This window comes from Alligator sinensis, unplaced genomic scaffold (genome assembly GCF_000455745.1).
Source record: "Alligator sinensis unplaced genomic scaffold, ASM45574v1 scaffold451_1, whole genome shotgun sequence".
NCBI lineage: Eukaryota > Metazoa > Chordata > Crocodylia > Alligatoridae > Alligator > Alligator sinensis.
In genome coordinates this window covers 1,516,695-1,523,219 of record NW_005842097.1, presented here as the reverse complement: position 1 = coordinate 1,523,219, position 6,525 = coordinate 1,516,695, and positions in this window count along the sequence as shown.

Below are 6,525 nucleotides of genomic sequence, written 5' to 3'. Positions count from 1 at the left end.
TTTAAACACCGCTTCAATTTAGGGCAAAGAAAACCGCCGTGTCATGTATACCCGTGTCCACCCAATCCTTATCTGCCTCTCCAGCAGCAGGGAAGGGCGAGTGAGTTGCTGGGGGTGGAGCGATACCTGGGCTGCGGGGGGTGGGGGGTGCATCCCTCTGCAGCAGCGACAGACCCCCCCACCCCGGTGGCACCCGCCCACGGGCACCCAGCTCGGGCAGTCACAGGGGACACCGCACCTTTTGAGGGAAGCACCAGGCCCCCACGCAGCTCAGACAGGCTCTGGGGTCGGGGGTAAGGATCAGGCTCGCCACTTTTTTTTATTCCTTCTGTGGAGCCTGCCTTCCCAGGCTGCTGCCGGGCTGCCTGCACAGGCTGCTTGCACAGTCCCTGAGCCGCACGGAGCCCAGTGCTTCCCTCCATGGCCGTAGGGTAGGAAACTAAAACTCCTCGGAGGTGTTTTACTTTGCAGCACACCAATGTCATTTGCCAAAGTCATTTAGGGCACAATACGCTGCCAGATATGCAAACAGCAATGCCATTAAAGCAGTGCAAAAGGCATTTGACCCACTTTAAATCCACTTTAAAGTGTCATCTACAAACGCCCTAAGATACTAGAATGGGGATGCCAGAAGGGCATTTTCCCCTTTTAACTCTTTCAGGATTCAGCTTTCTTGAAGACATTCAAAAACGGTATCATGCAAGGTGGCTTCAATAGGAGTATTGCATAATGAATAAATCATGCTGGAAGGGACAACAAGTCATTATAATAGTGGTGGAAAATACACAGGCATCTCTGGAACACAGCGGCCCCATTCACCCCTCTTTTAGCAGTAATCCCAAGGCTGAGCCTCAGTGGAAACACCCCCTGATGACCAGTCAAGAAGGAACCCTGCTAGAGGGCAGCCAGCCTTTCTGATTCAGAGAAGGTATAGCAGAGATGAAAATTCACATGTGGAAATCCAGCTCAACCATCGTTAAACCCCGGGAGTTCTGTGCATGGGGCCAGTTTGGACAGCAGCAGCATACTCTAGCTGTTGATTTGTTTAGAAGAAGAGACTGTATCTGAAATTCACTCTACAGCTGAACAGTCTGTTGAGTTTTGAGAAAGGAAATCACTGGGTTTCACTAACTTCCTTTCAAAGCAGCAGATTTCACATGCAAGCGCTGATGGGAAGAGGAACTTCACTAGCTATTACCAGCCGAGACCAGGGAGTTCAGACCTTGAACACTGGGGAAAGTGACATAAAAATACTACGTCTAGAAGCCAAAACAAGGCACATCTGTGGAAGGGAAGCTTGTGTGAAATACCCAGTTTCCCCACTCTTACTTTGATTGAGCTTAATATACAATATACAGATTTAAACAAAAGCCATTCTGGGAGTAGGGAAGTGGCACTGTAGTCACAAGACTGCTTGATAACCACGTGACTGCTGTCAGGGAGAGCACAAAATGTCTCCCCACAACATCCCATGCGCTCTCCAAGATGTGTCTACTTGCAATAATATCTCTCACACCTGGTGTGCAGGGACCATTCCCCTACCTCTCCATCACCCCACGTTAGACACCACCCACCCAAAAGGGAAGGAGACAGAGCCATCTCAGAGCACAAACTGAGCCCATTAGAACACTATGTTCTTCCTGTGTGCTAAGCTTAGGGTGACCACATTTTCAAAGTGGAAAGGCAGGACATATGCCCACCTTCCCTGCCCCCTGCCCCCACTCCAACCCCCTGTGGCACAGTCAAAGCAGAGCTGAACAGAGCCAGTGGAGGATGGGGGCAAATGCGGGCTGCCTGCTGTAGGCTCAGGGCTCCTCCCCCTGCTGCCCACCACCCAGGACCCCCACACTGGCCATGCCACCATGGCGAGGCAGCCCCTGCCTGCCCAGCAGCACCCCTGGGTTTCCAGGGGGAGGGCAGCAGGTCAGGGAGCCCCGAGCCCAGAGCAGGAAGCCTGCATCTGCCTCGCCCTGTGCACAAATCTAGGGGGACACATGCCCCCCTCCCCAGGAGTGAGCACAGCAACGGGGAGCCAGCCCCCCTGCCACTCCCTGGACAAGCCACCCATGGTCCCACCCCACTCTGACCCCGATGCACTGCCCCGATTGGGCAGCACCCCCAGCCCCAGCCCTTGCCCCACTCCCTCCCTCACTGTGGGGGCCTCAATCTGCTTCCCACACCCCCACAGACTTACCTGCAGGCAACTGGAGGAGCTGCTCTGCACCATTCCTGGCCACGTGCATATGTGCACATGCACATAGTGCCCCCTACTTCCTATTCTCCATAGCCCCAAGCAGCCCCTTGCAGGCTGGGAGCGTTCCACCATTTCCTGGGTTTTTCAGCAGTGAATGGAAAACCCAGATCCCTGCATGATACTGGGAATCCAGGACCAATGCTGTTCTGGAGTCATTCAACCTAGGACTGGGACTTCATGTTCCCATTTTGGGACTGACTCTCCCAGTTAAGGATGGGTGGTCACCCTAGCTGTGCTGCAATATTATTTACAACACCCTTTACTCCTGACACTTCTTCATTACACCCAGAAGGAATAACACCAATAAATGAACCATCTTAGTGGCGGCAAGCTCCAAAGTCTTTATATGTTACCAGAATATACAGTATATCTTATATATTGGTGGTAGTTTGATTCAATTGCCTAGACCTGCTGGCTGGGAAGTATGACCATGTGTAATTAAAATGCATTCAGTCTCTGGAAAGGATGGAACCTTTCATGGAGGGTGCTATGTTATTAATCATGCCTGTCAAGGTCTGCAGGCATATTAATACAATGATGCGCAGCTTGGGAGCATTAGCAGGAAGACAGCCTGCAACTCAGCTCCAGGGCTACGAAAGCATGCATTTCTTATTGACATGTCATGCTCCAGGGTGCGTGGCTGCTCTTAGAAATGCAAGAAAACAATGCAGGAAAAAAAGGGAAAGAACCACATGTAATACATTTTGCCTGACATAGCTGTAGGCAGAGGAGACAGACACACACAGTTGCGATTCTGAAACCTCCTCTGATAGTTTTGCTGTCCCCAAAAAGAGTTTGACTGGAAGAGTGATCGAAGTCCAGGTCCAGGCCACCACCTTTAATAAGTCACTTAGGGCATAGCTACAGGGCCATGACAGTACTTTGCAAAGCTCCCTTCACAAACTCTGTTTCCAGTACCGGAAGCAAGGCAGCCATGTAAAGCATAGCACTGAACCAGGGTTTATTACCTCTGCTTCTCAGCAAAACTAATTAGGCTGGGCACAGCCAAAGGCAAGAGAGGCAGTAGGACAGAATCATTAGGGATGGAGCCAAACGCTCAGTTCTCCCAGAACTAGCGAAGCATGTATCCCTTCCTGGCACCTCATGTCATAGCGCACAAAGTGTGGAGCATAGCACTAATACAGCTACGCTATTTCCAGTCTCAGTGCCACCCCTACATTAGCTCTGCAAGTGCAAATCTGCCTTGAGCTGCAGAGATATTTCCATAGGTGCTTCAATTTATTGCTTTTTAAATAAGTGCTAGCTTTCCAAAATGGTGTCTTGACTAACTAGGGAATAACGTATCAATGCCATAGCAATGAAGTTTGGCACCCAGGGCAAAGCCCATAGAGGCAGCTCACCCTTGGCCCATGCACCCCCCCCCCCCCCAAATGCTTACCTGGGCGTGCACGCAGGCGCGGAAGCTGCCCTTCTCCCATCCCCATGACCCCGCAAATGAGCTGCTCGCAGCTCCGTCCCACACCCCACCCTAGTTGGGCAGCACCTGTTGGTGCCCCTTCACTTCAGTGCCCAGGACGGTCGCCCCGCTCGCTCCCTTCCCCCCTTGCTATGGCACTGTAACCCATTCTGTTACTTTTCAAGTAGAACTCTGAAGATCCTGGTAAAATCCTAGCTCTGTAAGGGTCAATGAGATCTTTGCCATTAATGGGAATGGGAGCAGGATTCCATCCATCGTCTACAGAAGTTTCCAACTTTTACACCGAGCAAGAAAAACCCTTGCAAAATCTTTTAAAATACTGTGCTCTTCATTACAGCCTTGGAAGAGAGAGATTTAAGCTAACAGATATGATTCAACTTGTTTGCTGTTGTATTCCCGCACAGTGCTATTATCATCAAAATGACCAATTCCCATAAAAATACAAAAAAAGGGATACATAAGCCCATTTTGCAAATGTAAATGCAGTTATAGACTCAGCACCCCTTGGTGAATTTCACATCTATCTTAACCCAAGAACCCCTTGGACTGCAAGAAGAAAGCAAACCAATTGCATTACCAAAGGACCAACTGTGTTTATAAATGCTTCATGGCCAGGTGATGATTGCTGTAATTATTGTAGGTTTGTATCAGGGTGGAGGAGTCAAAGCAAAGAAGACAGAACAACCAAAAACAATGGAATGACTCCGTGATGGAATTGGACATGTCTTTGCAAACTGAACAAAATCAATATATTGTTTTTTTTAAAAAAACATAGAATGACATAGCAAGCTGAATTGGACTGAAGCACAAATCAAAAGCCAATTCAGTCCTGTCAGCTTCATTCTATACAGGACAGAACAAAATAAGTATCTTTGCTGTTGTTTAACACAGTGCCTTTTGCTTCTGTAGTTCAAAGATTTCAGGGATCAAACAATCACACAGGGTTAATGGAGCTTTCTGATGCTACAGCTCATCAGGGCCAGATTGGCTATTCAGTCTTCAGGGACAGGTAAAAACTGTGGTTTCTTTGCATGATGTATGTGCCTGCATCTACGGAACTGTAGTTCCAGGGTCTATCACTAATGAAAGCAGTATTCTATTTCTTAATTCATAGCTCTGGTTGCTCTGAGGCGTGGTATGGCCCTTGTTGTATTGCAAAGTAGCATCAACACTCCTCTAACTTACAGTGGCTCCGTTAAAGCTGTGGACCAACGTGGATACCGCTTCTGACATCAGCCTCTCCCGGTGCCGTCCCCAGCACACCCAGTGCAATGCAAGGACATGGCATAAGGGGGTGTATCTTGGCTTTAAGCAGCTGCTGCCTTGGGGAGAATTTCTATAGGTCAGAACGGGACCCGAATGTGAGCCTATGCTGAGGTTCTAGGCAGTCAGTTGGCGATGGAAGAAGAAACTGTTGTAGTAAACCAAAATTAGCCAGCACTAGGCTAGCAAAACTTAAATCGCTGCCATAATCCTTCTGCTGTAAAATCATCAGCGAAGCATGAAGTGTATATCGTCTGACAACATCATCAACTGCACTAAGTGGTGACACTTCCTTCCAGTGTGCTCCCAACCAGAAGAGTCATTTTGGGTATGACCCATGACCGTCTCAAGACTTCCTGCTCATGATGCTTTCCTCATCAATCTGTGTGACCAATCTGTCAATCAGAGCCTTCCCAGTGGGTTAAATAAATGGCAACAGGGGAGAAAGGAGCCTTTTGCTTAAAAGCTGAGTGTTCCCCTTTCCTTTGGCTTAGGCAGCCCAGAGTAGAGAACGTCTTAGAAATTTTGTGGAAATTTCACCCACTCACAATTGCTCCCATGTGCTTGGTGTGATCATAAACGCTACGGCAGTGCAAAACTTTGGCAGCCATTTCGTTTTGGAAGTGTTTCAGCCCATTTCGGCACCCGAAACACTGAATCCAAAATGAAATGGAAGGCTCCAAAACATCTCCAAAGCTAAACCATCCGAAACGTTTCGGATGTTTCAAAGCTGGGCTTGCCGGGAAACAGAAACTAAGAAGAGGGAGGGGGAAGGGGGAGGAAGGACTGCTCTGATATTGACATCTGCAGCTGGCCAGTGTGTCATCCTTCCCTGGGGTCCCTTCCAATCTCAGTGCTCTGGGGGAGGGATGTTACTGGGAGGAGTCTGGCATTGTCACACAACCCTCCCAAGGGGCACAGGCCCCCAGATCTGCGTGTGGGATGACAGTATGCTGCTGCCACCAGCTGGGGCCAGCGCCCGCACCCAAGTCTGCTCAGTGCAACCCACACCAAACACAGGCAGAGGAACCACGGGAGAAGCCCCCATGGCTGCTCTGCCCGGCCCCATCCTCCACCTGGCTCCAGCCGCCCAGCACTTTAAAAAAAAAAAGCCCCACACTCACCAGCTGGAGCAGTGGCAATCAGGGCCTCTGGGGGCTCATGGCAAAGCACCCCCCCATGCAGCGTGGGACAGCAGGGATTGCCTCTGCCCCCACTTGGCATCCACATGGCAGCTGGCACATCGCACAGGTGCAGCGTGGCTCGGCAGGGCACCGTGCACTGACTAGGAGTTGGGGAGACTCCAGCTGTCACCCAGGGCACAGCACCACTCAGCCGCAGTGGCCCTAGCTCCCAGACTGTGCACAGTGCCCTGCCGAGGCACACTGCACCTGCGCCATGGGGCAGTTGCCATGCAGGTGCTAGGCAGGGGGGGCCATCCCCACTGCCTCCCACTGCCTTGCGCTGAACAGGGGGCTCTGCCACAAGCCCCCAGAGGCCCTGATTGCCACTGATGCAGCTGGTGAGCACAGGGCTTCTTCTTTTTTTTTTTTTTTTAACTGCCGGGAGG